The following is a 14,452-nucleotide window of genomic DNA, read 5'->3' on the forward strand; positions in this document are numbered from 1 at the left end:
TTGTATTTCTCATCCTGAGTGACATCCATGAGAAGATCGGTCACTGTGGGCACAACTACATGTTATCGCAGTTGAGAGAGATGTTTTGGATTCCACAAGCAACCTCCGCCATCAGGAAGCTCATATCCAACCAATGCACGGTCTGCAGAAGACTACAAGGACGAGTTGGTGAACAGAAAATGGCACCTCTACCAGAAGATCGTCTTATACCGGACAAGCCACCGTTCACCAATGTTGGAATTGATTACTTCGGCCCATTTGAGGTGAAGCAGGGCCGGTGCACTGTCAAAAGGTATGGTGTGATGTTCACCTGCCTCACCATCCGAGCAGTGCACATTGAGGTGGCTGACAGTCTGGACACAAGTGCCTGTATCAATGTCCTTCGTCGCTTTATAAGTAGAAGAGGACAGGTCTCCATAATGTGATCTGACAATGGCACCAATTTTGTTGGTGCCGAGAAGGAATTGAGAGAGGCACTGGAAAACCTGAACCAAGCAGAAATAGAGAAAATGATGCAAAAGAAAGGCATTAAATGGATTTTCAATAGTCCAGCGGCATCACATCAAGGAGGGATTTGGGAGCGGCAGATCCGTTCAGTTCGTAGGATTCTCAGCGCTCTGCTTAAGGAGCAGACACTCGCTGACGACAGCCTTCAAACACTTCTTTTTGAGGTTGAGAGTATAATAAATGGCTGACCCATAACCAGCGTATCAGATGATCCACACGACTTAGATCGTCTGACGCCCATCCACCTGTTGTTGATGAAGAACCAGCCTAGCCTGCCACCAGGAATCTTCAACCAGGATGATCTATACGCAAGAAGGCGTTGGAGGCAAGTACAGTATCTTGCGGATCTATTCTGGCGCAGATGGACACGTGAATATCTCCCCCTCCTCCAGGAACGCCAGAAGTGGACGAGACAGAAGAGGAACTTTGAGCCTGGGGATGTGGTGCTAGTGGTCGGCAGTTCATCTCCACGCAACACATGGATCATGGGAAGATAGTACAAGTCCTACCTGACTCCAGTGGAACTGTATGCCGTGTGAGGTTGCAAACAAAAACAGCACCTTGGAGAGATCTGTGCATAAGCTATGCTTATTGCAAGAAGCCATATAAAGAGAAAGGAGAAAATTTACTTTTTATTTAAAGATTATTTATTTGTAGTTTATTGATAGTCTTGATTTGATGGCTCTTAGTTTTAAGTTAATTGATAATTGTGTAATTTTACAGTATACCCAATTAGGGGCCGGATATGTAAGAGCCACAAAGCAGAAAAGATAGGATGAAAATATATGTACAATTTATATTTGCAATTTATATTTTGTTCCATTCTTGATTCATGTCATTGTGTAGTTCATAATTTCAAGAAAATGATTATTGATATACAAAAGTTTGACGACGCTCCCTTAGAGTGACGTAATTGAGCACGTGCAGCACCAGTTTAGGCAGAGCTGTGCAAGGCACGGGAGCATATAGTTTTCTTACCGTGCTCCATGCTTGAAGTGAATTTGTAACCCTTTGATTTTCTAAGTAAAGTCACCTAAACATAAAGAGCCTGTCATGTCGTGCGTGTGAAGAATTACTGTGTCTGCAGCTCTAAGGGGTATTTTTTAGAAACCAAAGAAAGAAAGTACCACTACAGCAGATTTCCCTGTCGCCTCTTTGATGCTCACCTCTTCTTCATGTTCCTGCTGCACTCTTCATCTCCTCTGTTCTCTCCTCTTCATCCCTCTGCTTCTCCTCCTCTTCATCTCCTCTGCTCTCTCTACGCTTCATCTCCTCTGCTCTCTCCCTTCATCACTCCTCTGCTCTCTCCTCTTCATCTCCCTGGTCTCTCCTCTTCATCTCCTCTGCTCTCGCTCCTCCTCTTCCAGCTCCTCTGCTCTCTCTCCTGTTCTCTCTCGCTCTTCTTCATCTCCTCTGCTCTCTCCTCCTCTTCATCTCCTCTGCCTCTCTCCTCCTCTTCATCTCCTCTGCTCTCTCCTCTTCAGTCATCTCCTCTGCTCTCCCCCCTCCTCTTCATCTCCTCTGCTCTCGCTCCTCTCCTCGTTCCCGCTCTCATCTCCTCTGCTCTCTCCCGGTTCTCTCCTCTTCATCTCCTCTGCGCTCTCCTCCTCTTCGATCTCCTCTCTCTCTCCTCTGCTCTCGCCTCCTCTCATACTCCTCTGCTCTCTCCTCCTCTTCATCTCCTCTCTCTCTCCTCTTCATCATCTCCTCTCCTCTCTCCTCCTCCTCTTCATCTCCTCTGCTCTCCTCCTCTCCCTCTTCATCTCCTCTGCCTCTCTATCCCTCCTCTTCATCTCCTCTGCTCTCTCCTCCTCTCTCTCCGCTGCTCTCTCTCGCCTCCTCCTCCTCGTTCATCTCCTCTGCTCTCTCCTCTTCATCATCTCCTCTGCTCTCCGCTCCTTCCCTCCTCTCATCTCCTCTTCTCTCGTCCTCCTCTTCATCTCCTCTGCTCTCTCCCTCCTCTTCATCTCCTGCTCTCTCCTCTTCATCATCTCCTCTGCTCCCCTCCTCTTCATCTCCTCTGCTCTCTCCCCCTCTTCATCTCCTCTGCTCTGTCCTCCTCTGTCATCTCCTCTGCCTCCTCCTCTTCATCATCTCCTCTGCTCTCTCCTCCTCTTCATCGCCTCTGCGCTCTCTCTCCTCCTTCATCAGCGTCCTCTGGCTCTCTCCTCTCATCTCTCGCTCTCCCCTTCATCTCCTCTGTTCGCTCTCTCTTCCATCTCCTCTGCTGCTCTCCCCTTCAAATCCTCTGCTCTCTCCTCTTCCTCTCCTCTGCTCTCTCTTCGCTCCTCTGCTCTCTCCTCCTCCTTCTCTCCTCTGCTCGTCTCCTCTTCAATGCATCTCGCTCGCTCTCTCGTCTTCATCTCCTCTGCTCTCTCTCTCCTCTTGCTCTCCTGCCTCATCCTCTCTCTCCATGCTGCTCTCTCCTCCTTCATCTCCTCTGCTCTCTCTCTTCATCTCCAGACTCTGCTCTCCTCCTCTTCGTCTCCTCTCCTCTCCCTCTTCATAGCTCCGCCCCTGAGCTCCGCCCCTGAGCTCCGCCCCTGAGCTCCAAGGAAGTTGTTCTTCTTGGTGTGATTATTCTGGCGTGATGTAGTCTCAGATTTCAGAGCCTTTTCCATTTTGAGCTCATTTCCAGCTTCAAGTCTTTTAAACAACCTTGTGCAGTTTGCAGATCTTCGAAGTTCTCAGCTGGAAGACAAAAGCTGCAATTCCCTTCAATGAGTCATTTTGAATTGATTGTTCAAATGAAGATTCAAATGTTGTTCCAGTGTGAAAACAATGTGTAAGCTAAAATGCTAAAATGTGAAGATCCTGTGAAGCACTGCTGAAAGACAAAGAGCCCAACACGTGGACATCCTCCTGTTCTAAACATCATTCAGCTGTTGTGGTTAAATCCTCTTGACTTTTGTGCCTTTCTGACCGTATAAAGGACACTTTGAGACAAAAACAGAAAACAATCTGATGGTGCTGCAGACTAATCCACAGGATCTGATCTCCTTGATCCGTGGATCATTTTCCTATACTTGTCATATTCAAAGGTCAGACATCTTCAAGTGTGTGTGCCTCTGAAGCACAGCTGTGACTCTGTCACTTCTTTTCCTCTTACTTAATGATGGAGAAGAAGTTTGATGAGCCCAGTGCTGCATTTGAATGCTTTGTCTTTCACAACAACAACATCCAGACTGAAAAAGCTTCAAAGAATGAACTCCAAAGTGTTCAAACAGGCTCCCACTGGCCATCGCTGCCTCGCCTGTAGCCGGGGTCAGACCTGCAGCTGCAGGGTTTTGATGCTGATCTGAGAACAGTTCAATGATGCGGTCATCCCTCGTGGTGCTCGCAGCTTCACTTTCATCGGCCCTAAAGGGAAATTAGCCGTGCGGCCGAGCCAGAACAAAAACATGTAGAAAACAGAGACGCAGATGCTCAGAGGAAGACAGGAAATAACCTCTGACCCCCCTCCTCCTTTCAGGGCGGAGCCTGCTGGAGTGCGATGGCTGAGCCCAGGTCTGAGGAAGTGTAAGTGTGTTTTTAATGTGATTGATGAAAACAAGCAGCACACATTCAACCATCTTCAAACTGTCACATCACTCATTCACATCTCTGATGTCAGGAGTCATCATCAAAGTGTCAATCAATGAACAGATGATGGATCAATAACTGCAGCTGGATTGTGTTTTGTTCTCTCCATCAGATTCCTGTCAACTCACAATCGACACAAAACAGTGAACAAATGGCTACAACTGTCTGACAACAACAGGAAGGTGACACGTGTGGAGGAGGTTCAGTCATATCCTGATCATCCAGACAGGTGTGATTATTGGAAACAGCTGCTGTGTAGAAATGGTCTGACTGGTCGCTGTTACTGGGAGGTCGAGTGGAGAGGAACGTTTATATATCAGTGAGTTACAGAAGAATCAGAAGGAAAGGAGTCAGTGAAGACTGTGTGTTTGGATGGAATGATCAGTCCTGGAGTCTGAACTGCTCTGATGGTCGTCCTCAGTCTGTCCTTCACAATAACAGACACACATCCATCTCCTCCTCCTCCTCCTCCTCCCCTCCTCCTCCTCCTCCTCCTCTGGCTCTAACAGAGTAGCAGTGTATGTGGACTGTCCTGCTGGCACTCTGTCCTTCTACAGAGTCTCCTCTGACACTCTGATCCACCTCCACACCTTCAACACCACATTCACTGAACCTCTTTATCCTGGGTTTATGTTCAGGTCTCCTGGTTCGTCAGTGTGTGTGTGCTGAGCTGAGTGTAAAGAGCGTCCTCCTGTTAGAGAAACACTCTGACTGTCAATCAGTTGATGTTTGAAACTGTTCTCAATGATTCCTTGTAAACTTCTTCCTCTTCAGTCCTTCAAAGATGGAAGCTGCCATTATTCCAGGATCCACATGTTTTTTCTGTCTTTTTCCACTCAAAGCTTCACAGTGAATATCAGGATGTTGTGTTTCTCTGAAGCTCACTTCACAACCAGCTCCTCTGCATTTTCAACAAGTCTGAGCTCATTCAAATCCATCCAAATCTTTGATTTCTCTTTCTTAATGACATTTTTCCAATGCACCCTGTGCTCTTATTTACAGGCCACCCAGATACAATGAGGACTTTTTAAATGACTTTTCTGAACTGTTGGCAGATATGATGCCCAAATATGATCAAGTCCTTATTGTTGGAGATTCTACCATACATGTGTGCTGTCCTGACAAACCAATGGTTGAGGACTTTTAAATTTGATTGATTCTTTTAATTTTTCGCAGTGGGTGTCTGGGCCACACGGGGACGTGGGTCATAACACGTCTTTATCATATGGGCTGTCTATTTCCAGCTAATGATTTGTGATGCTGTATTTTCAGATCATAAGCTGTTTGACATGCTGTGTCTTGGATGGATGTGTTTCTTGGAGAAAAAATCCTCGCTGACAAGTCTTAATGCATATACAAACTTTATAACAAAAAACAGACAGTGTCAATACAGATGCTTCTTGAGCCATCTGGGAGAGGAGTCCCAATCTTCCTAACTCAACTCAACAAAGAGATCCCAGAGGTTATATAGTGTTGGTGAATCCCCCCACATCCTAACTTTCCATACATGGCTATGAAAACAACTTCAACCTATACTTATATTGGACATCTGGTCAATTCCTTATATGGAAGCAAGAGAGCCTGCAAAGGGGACCCTATGCATTCTTTGAGCTGAGGCCAAATCTTTATGTTCAAATTCAGGTTACTTCTTTTTGCCCGAAACCTTAAAGAAAAGACCAAACATTTAACATATAGGTTTTAACATAGCAGTACAGACACCAAAGACATTGTTCTGCCCTGTAACTTTGTTAAACCTCGTGCTTCTGCACGGCGCTGTCGGATCGTAAACCAGCTCACTGCTACTGACCTTCCTGCTGTTCTTGATCAGAACGTTCCTGAGTCTGTATCTTCTGATACAGAGATGCTCACTTCTTGCTTTTATTCTGTTTGCCAGTCCGTTTTAGATGAAGTGGCCCCACTAAAAACCAGGAAACCTAAGATTAAGTTAGAACCCTGGTTAAATGATACGACTCGTGCTGCTCGACGCGAACGCCAAAAAGCCGAACGAAAGTGGAAAAAAGACAAGTTACAAGTGTCGTTCCAAGTACTAAAAGACTGTTGGCATCACTACCAGCTAGTGGTGAAAGATGCCCAATCGGGAGCACTTGTCTAGCATCATTCTGCGTAACTGTCACAAGCCTCGTGTATTATGTAATATCATTGATAATGTTTTAAACACCCGTCAGTGTGCTGGCATTGAGCCTTCACTTTTTTGCAGTTTATTTTGTGGATAAAGTGAACAGGGTTAGGGCTCATATATATCCCCAGCCTTTGACCCCTCAGTCTCTGTTCATGGCTCTGCTGCTCTGTACCAGTCTGAGCCTGTCACTCTGTCCTCCTTATGTGAGACTGTTGGTCACCTGAAGCCCTCAGAGGCTCTCCGACTGACACCTATCCCACCTCGACTTTTTAAGGAGGTTATTCTGTCTAAGGCCCACTGGTCCTGGCTCTCATTAATGTCTACTGGTGTGGTTCCTAAAGTTTTTAAATGTGCCAACATTCAACCACTGATCAAAAAACCTGGTCTTGATCCCTTTGTTTTACCCAATTATAGGAACATTTCTAAGCTTCCTTTTCTGTCTAAAATCCTAGAGAAAGTTGTTTTTAGCCAATTGAAAGCCTTCCTAGATGAAAATAAAATCCTTGAGGTCTTTCAGTCTGGCTTTAAACCTCTTCATAGTACTGAATCTGTGTTGCTGAGGGTTTTTTATGATATCCTTTTAGCTACAGATGCAGGAGACTAAGTGGTTTTGCTTCTCTTAGATTTGACAGCCGCCTTCGACACTGTGGATCATAGTATTTTAATTTCTCATTTACAGCAGTATGTGGTTTCCAAGGCACCTTCCTTAGAGTGGCTTAGGTCATATTTGGCTGATAGGTCTTTTATGTAACCTAGGTGATTTTAAATCATCCCCTGCTCCTTTGTCGTGTGGGTGCCACAGGGTTCGATACTTGGACCTCAGTTGTTTTTCTTTATATCTACTCCCCCTCGGCTTCCATCCTTAGAAGGCATACAAATTAACTTTCCATTGCTATGTGGATGATACACAGATTATATGCCCCTAAAGAGCAAAATAAAGACAGTAACGTGTGTCAGGTAAATGCAACATTTCTAAATGCTCAACAAATATCAGCAAACACACAAAGTGTGTGCAGTTTGTCACACAGTGTGTCTGCGAGCTAACTAAAAGAAGAGCTGCTGTATTCAGGGAGAGCAAAGAATGAGCGTAACTTCACTCAGATGGAGAAAGATGGAAGAAAGAGGAAGGAGAGAGCAGCAGGTCAGCTGATCACAGCCTGCACACCAACATCATTTACTGCAGCTACAATACAAAGCTGTGGTTCTTCTCCCCATGCAGAGCCACTACAGCTGATCTTAGGGTTCCTCCACCTTCTGAATCCCACTGGAACCCCTGAGGATCCTCATGTTGGTGTTTTAGGTGGAGGCACAGTCACCCTCTACTATGGAGGACACAGAGAACAGAGCTCTGTGTTTAAATTCCCTTTCACAGTTTGTGTCCTACAGAAACAGATTCAAGCTGAGTGCATTCATTAGGATTCAATTTTAGATGAATATGTTCTATTCTCATGTTTATATTATTACAATAATATATAAGAGCTTCAGTCAGCTTTACACAACAATATCAGGTAGAAACCGGTCCTCCAAAAGAACTACTTTTACTTTTCTTACTCTGAGTACATTTCAGAGCCTGTACTTTTTTACTTTTACTTCAGTAAAGAAGTTGAACCAGTACTTTGACTTTACCAAAGTATTTTTAACACAAGTACTTGTACTTCTACTTAACTATAGAATGTCAGTACTTTTACCACCTCTGGTTTAGAGCTGCTGAAACAATCAAAGTTCTCCAAACTCAGATCAGTGTTCCTGTTTCCTGTTTGATTCCCATCAGCACTGTTTCCTCTCAGAGGGACTGTTTACCTGGACACAACTCACCTGTGCTCATTCCTCATGTTTAATGAGCATCATTTATCACATTTTACTGTTTTTGATCTCATAAAGTTACGAGTCCTCTTTAAACCCAGTTCTTGTGGCCCACCTGCACCACCTGCCACCCTTTGGGCGTCCCTGGTCTGTAGTATTAATGTGATGAAGCTGAGCTGACTCTGAGGAAGAAGCTGTGCTCTCTTCACAGCTTTGGGATGAACAGAAGTGGCTGTAAAAGTGCAGAGCTGCTGCAGCTGTTCATGGAGGTCTTCAGAGAGCGAGGCTCTCTTGGAGCCAGGGGTGGACTGGCAATCGGGCGTACCGGGCATTTGCCCGGTGGCCAACAGTCTTCAGGGGCCGACGTGTTGGGTTTTTTTTTTTTTTCCTAGAGACCGGCCCACAATTCAGAGGGGGTGGCCCATTGTTCCATCTTCAATATAGACAGTGGATGGAACCAATCAGGATATAGGATGAAAGCGGGCCCCACCCTTTCTCTGCGTGGTCCCGTGTAACTCCGCTACTTTCAGTGTTGAGCGCGTGTGTTAAAGCAGAGGTCCCCAACCCCGGGCCGTGGGACATTTGGTACCGGGCCGCACATAAAGAATAAATAACTTAAATTATTTCCGTTTTACTTATTATCTGCGCCTAACTATATTTTATTTTGAAAAATGGGCGGATTCGCTCCGTTACTTCCCTCCATGACTTCCTCTTGACGTGTCAGACGTTTCTGCTCACATGATACGTCACCGCTAAAATTAAACCCAGAAGCTTCAGGCCTGTCTAACGAAATCGGTTTGGTTGACCTACATAACGCTTCTTTAAATTTTTTGAGTGCTCAACAAGAGTAGAAAAGCGCTATGTAAGAACTAGTCCATTTACCATTTTTATTTATCAACACCGGGGATAGCAGTGAGGTAGACCCAGCCATCAAACTGACTCTCCAGCGCTTGACACCGCGGCTCTGCAGCCACGCTCCATGTGAAATTGGCCGAACCCAGTCAAACCAGAAGCCAGCAAAAAATGAGTATCAGAGAAACAAGCTCAGGGGGCTTACACTGATTCAGTGTTATGGTGAGTTGTATTTTTCATGCGCTTTATACAGTAAAAATCACCTAAGTCGAAGTCGCACAAATCGGGTTTTCGCTCTAGTTGGATGGCATCTGCAGGTCCTGATTTTCCTAACATTAATTCCAATAAAATCATCACATAAATCCGTCGGATATTCACCTACCTCGGATGAAAAATCTGGTCCCATTGTAATAAATTTCCAGTTAAATGTGATCGCATAAACTGGATGAGTTTAGCGCTAAAACCCTCCTCAGCTCCTGTCCGCCCACTTCCATGCATCGGCTCGTTCATGCACAACTACACACACACTAACAACGCCTGGAAATTGTTTTAGTGTTTATATCAGTTCATTTCACCGGGGACAATCGTGGCAAGTGTAAGCTACAAACTTGCACTTACGAGTAAAATTTCAGATTATAAAATTTGCAGAAGCAAATTCATAGATGAAGCAGAAGCCATTGCAGCGAAATTCGATAATAGACCCCAAACTGGGCCATTGAATCCGACTGAGGTGATTTCTACTGTATTTGTTTTTGCGGTGTATCTTATTTTGAAGGCATGTTTTACCATGGCTCTAACAGCTGACCAGGGAGCGCTGTGGGCAGAGAGCCTGTTATTCATGTTGAGGCGGGATGTTACGAGGACGCTGCTGATAGAGTTGCATACGAATACAAAGTGGATACCCGTTTTTTATTATTATACGTAGAAAATATCACACTTGGTTATGGTCGTATCATTTATTTTGACGTATTTATTCGCCACACCTTAAAAGCCGGTCCGTGGAAATATTTTCTAACACTAAACCGGTCCGCGGCTCAAAAAAGGTTGGGGACCACTGTGTTAAAGGACAGGAAACACGGAGAAACCGAAGCGGCAGAAAGGTGGTGCAGAGAAGTTACCTGCAAAGAAATTGCAGAGTGTCACTGTAGATGCTTCAAAATGTGTAAAGATCACAGACATTGTTATGTTGCTCCCTTATAGTGTCACTAAGTAAACATTATTACTCGACACACAGAGCATGGAGGACAACTTCTTGCTGGTTCACTCATTTGTTTATTATGCTACTGTTGCTATCAGAACCCCTGTATGCCCTAGTGGCGGTCTGCCCCCCTGTGGTAAGTATTGGTAGGACATCTCTAGGTTCATACATCACATATCTCCTCCCCACTAAGATTGTTGTCAGTAACAAAAACATTTCTTCGGAAACAAACATAAGACATTATATCCCCTTTTAAACTACATGAGATTATTTCTTTCTTTACTTCTCCACAACATTACCAGAAAATAGGAGAGTTATGTCACGGCTTATAATCACTTCAAATATCAAACTCAGAACCATTTAACAACATTCTACAAGAGCAAACATTCTTAAACATTCTTCAACTTTTTCTTTTCTTTTTTTTTTTTTACAACATCTTGGAATGTCAACATTGTTCAACTCTTTTTTTTTTTTTTTTTTTTTTCGTGGTTGTTAAGTTTACTGATCCTGTAACGTACCGGCGGACGTGTGATCCTCACAGGATATCGTCGTACAGTCCCTGTTGTCTCTGAATGTTCTGTGTGTGTCATTTCTGTGGACTGTGGTGTCTTGAGTGTTTTGGGTGTTTTTGGTGGTGCATGTGGTGTGTGTGGCACTGTATCAGTATCCTCCTTCTGTTGAGGTGTATTTGGGTCAGGTGTGGTTGTCTGAGGAAGTGACAGCGGACAACTCACAGGAAAACTCCCTGCAGTCTCTGGTGGGTCTGACTCGGGCCGAGTCAGCATCTGGTCCACATGACGCTTCCAGACCCCTTGTGTACCCACATGTTACCTTGTAGGACACTGGTCCGGTCTTCTCGATCACCACAGCTTGCGTCCACTTATCCTCCCCCCTCCTATAATCACGCACGAGCACTGGCTCACCAAGTTCAAACTGTCTCTGTTTAGAGTGTAGCTGGCGTCGTTGCTGTTGAGCCTCTTGTGACTGGTGCACTGTTCCAGCCATACTTGGTTTCAGGAAATCCAGTCGAGAACGCAGCTTGCGTCCGATGAACAGCATTGCAGGGCTTTCCTTGGTTGTTGCATGGGGGGTGTTACGGTAGGGTCAGGAGGAACGTATCCAGACGCTGCTGCACTGGTGTAGTTCCTCTGGAAGATCTCAGAGCGTGCTTGAAGGTTTGCACAAATCGCTCTGCCAAGCCATTGGAGGCAGGGTGGTATGGTGCTGAGCGAATGTGTTTGACTCCATTGGCTTTCAGAAACATGCTGAATTCTTCAGAGCAGAACTGAGGGCCGTTGTCGCTTACAAGACTGTGTGGAATGCCATAGCGACTAAAAAGTCCCCTAAGCACTTGGATGGTTTTGCTGGATGTGGTGCTATCCATGATGTGCACCTCGGGCCATTTGGAGTGTGCATCCACTATGACCAGGTACATATGCCCTTCAAATGGACCTGCAAAGTCCACATGAATCCGTTCCCAAGGACTGGATGGCCACATCCACGGGTGTAAGGGTGCTAGGCCAGGGTCTTTCTGCACTCGTTGACATGAGTGGCATGATTTTGCTTGGTGCTCGATCTGGGAGTCGATGCTGGGCCACCAAACGTAGCTACGAGCTAAGCTCTTCATCCTTACTACACCTGGGTGTGCTGAGTGTAGCTCTGTCAGCACCCGGGGGCGCAGTTTGGGTGGCACAATCACTCTCAACCCCCACATAAGGCATCCGTGCTGCACAGTGAGATCATGGCGGCGCTGGAGATAGGGAGACAGCTCACCTGCGTCCTTTGCAGCTGGAAAACGACCAGTTGTGACCATTTCCATGACACGGGACAGGGTGGAATCCGACATGGTGTGACGCTTGATCTCGGCGTTGCTGACTGGCAATGTGTCCAACTGTGACGTGTAGAACACCTCCACTGCACCTTGTTTCTCACTGGGGGCATGAGGGAGCGGTAACCTTGACAGTCCATCAGCGTTGGCATGTAGGGCCCCCTTTCGGTACTCAATGGTGTAATTGTGAGCGGAAAGCATGAGCGCCCAGCGTTGCATGCGAGCTGCAGCCATGGATGGTGTGCTTTTCACTGGACTGAAGATGGTTGTAAGCGGGCGATGGTCAGTGAGTAGCGTGAATGTATTGCCATACAGGTACTGGTGGAACTTGCGTACTCCAAAGACTATCGCTAACGCCTCCCTCTCAATCTGAGCGTAGTTTTGTTCTGCTTTGCTGAGAGTTCTGGATGCATAGGCGATGGGTTTTTCATCGCCATCCGGCATGACATGCGAGGAGAACAGCTCCGACCCCCTAGGGTGAAGCATCGCAAGCGAGACGGAGCGGCAACTCAGGGTTGTAGTGTGTGAGCACCTCTTGTGATACCAGGAGTGCTTTGGCTTTCTGGAACGCTGATGCACAGGCTGACGTCCACTGCCATTTCTTTTCTTTGTTCAGCAGTTCATTCAACGGCTTTAGCACAGTGGCCAGATCAGGGATAAAGCGTCCATAATAGTTTAGCATTCCTAGGAAAGATCGAAGTTTACTTACATCGCCTGGTGCTGGTGCTTCCACGATGGCACGTACCTTCTCCGGTGACTTGTGGAGCCCAGCAGCATCGATGATGTGGCCCAGGTATTCCACGGATTCCTGGAAGAAGAGACATTTCTCTTGCTTGAGGTGCAGGCCGTATTCCTCTAGCCTGCTGAGTACTGCATCCAGAGTTTTCAGGTGTGTCTGCTTGTCAGGACCACTGACCAGTATGTCGTCCAGGTAGCAGTGAGTGTGTGGCAGTCCGAGGAGCACCTGGTCCATTGCCTTCTGGAACAAGGCGGGCGATGACGCTACACCAAACGGCAAGCGGTTGAAGCAGAACAGTCCTTTCTGTGTTGAGATGGTCAGCAACTTCTTGGAGCTCTCTTCTACTTCCATCTGTAGATATGCATTAGATAGATCCAGTTTACTGAAGCGTTGACCTACAGTGAGAGAAGCAAACAAGTCCTCAATACGTGGAATTGGGTACTTGTCGATGCAGAGAGCTGGGTTGATGGTGACTTTGAAGTCCCCGCAGAGTCTCACGGCGCCGTCCTTCTTGTTCACGGGCACCACTGGCGTAGCCCAGTCACTATGCGCCACAGGTGAGATGACGCCAAGCTCAGTGAGGCGTGTCAGCTCAGCTTCCACTCGCGGTCGAAGAGCATATGGCACATTGCGTGGTGGGCAGAATTTGGGTACACTGTTTGGTCTTAGAGTGAGCCTGGCTTTCACTCCTCTCATGGTGCCTAACTTATCGGAGAAAACAGCGGAGTGTCTCTTTAACACTGTCTCTAAGCTGTCTGTCTGTCTGTACTCAATTGCATGTACAGTCTTTAAGTCTCTCCAATTTAGTTGAATGGCTCTCAGCCACTCCCTGCCAAATAATGGTGGAGCATCCGCCTTCACCACATACAGTGGCAAGACAGCGTGTTGCTTGTTCAATGCCACTTGCACTTTAACAACTCCTTCTGGTGCCAAAGGCTCTCCTGTGTATGTCTTTAGTATGATATCAGTGGGTTGCAGAGGAAACTTATGCAGCTTTCGTTTGTACAGTTCCCAAGGAATCAATGACACTGCAGCCCCTGTATTCAATTCCATCTCCATTTTCTTTCCGTTAACTGTTGGCACTACTGATATGCGTGAATATTTCCCTTTCTGAGACACTGCGTACAGTCCCAAGTCACTGTCACTATCCGATTTCGTTCCTTCACTTTCACTTTCATTCGCCTCGACGTGATGGATCTTTTTCTTTCTATCTTTCACGCTGCGTTTGTGTGCATGGCTTTTCTGTTCAGGCTTAATATCTTTGTGTTTATGTTCTCTTTCATGACTGCTTTTTGATTTACTCCTGCACATTCGTTTCGTGTGGCCCTTCCTCCCGCACTGGTGACATTCGCGGTCTTTGTACCAGCAGTCATCATCACTATGATTTCCCTTCCCACAGCGGCGGCATTTTTCACCTTGCGAAAACACTGCGTTTACTTTCAGGGAATTACTTAACTGCTGTACGTCGCGTGCTGCTGTCTCTGCTGACACTGCATGTTCAACAGCTTTCTTGAACGTGAGGTTTTCCTCAGTCAGAAGGCGTTTCTGCACAGCTTCGCATTTCAATCCGCAAACAAATCTGTCCCTCAGAGCGTCCTCTAGGCAAGCCCCGAACTCACAGTGTTCCGATAGCTTCTTGAGCACTGCTACATACTGTGCTACCGTTTCTCCTTCCCCCTGATTTCGCTTGTGGAACCTGAACCTCTCGGCTATAACAAGCGGTTTTCGGTGTGAAGTGATCTTTAAGCACAGTCACAGCCTGTTTGTAAGTCATCGTGCCAGGTGCCACGGGAGCTACTAAGC

The 14,452-nt window shown here is 46.3% G+C and overlaps 1 pseudogene; it reads right to left on the bottom strand.

The window, feature by feature from the left end:
• Window positions 1-10,775: 10,775 nt before the first annotated feature.
• Window positions 10,776-13,685, bottom strand: LOC115777511 (uncharacterized protein K02A2.6-like; annotated as a pseudogene).
• Window positions 13,686-14,452: the final 767 nt, after the last annotated feature.

The sequence above is a fragment of the Archocentrus centrarchus genome, unplaced genomic scaffold (assembly GCF_007364275.1).
Source record: "Archocentrus centrarchus isolate MPI-CPG fArcCen1 unplaced genomic scaffold, fArcCen1 scaffold_55_ctg1, whole genome shotgun sequence".
NCBI classification, from domain to species: domain Eukaryota; kingdom Metazoa; phylum Chordata; class Actinopteri; order Cichliformes; family Cichlidae; genus Archocentrus; species Archocentrus centrarchus.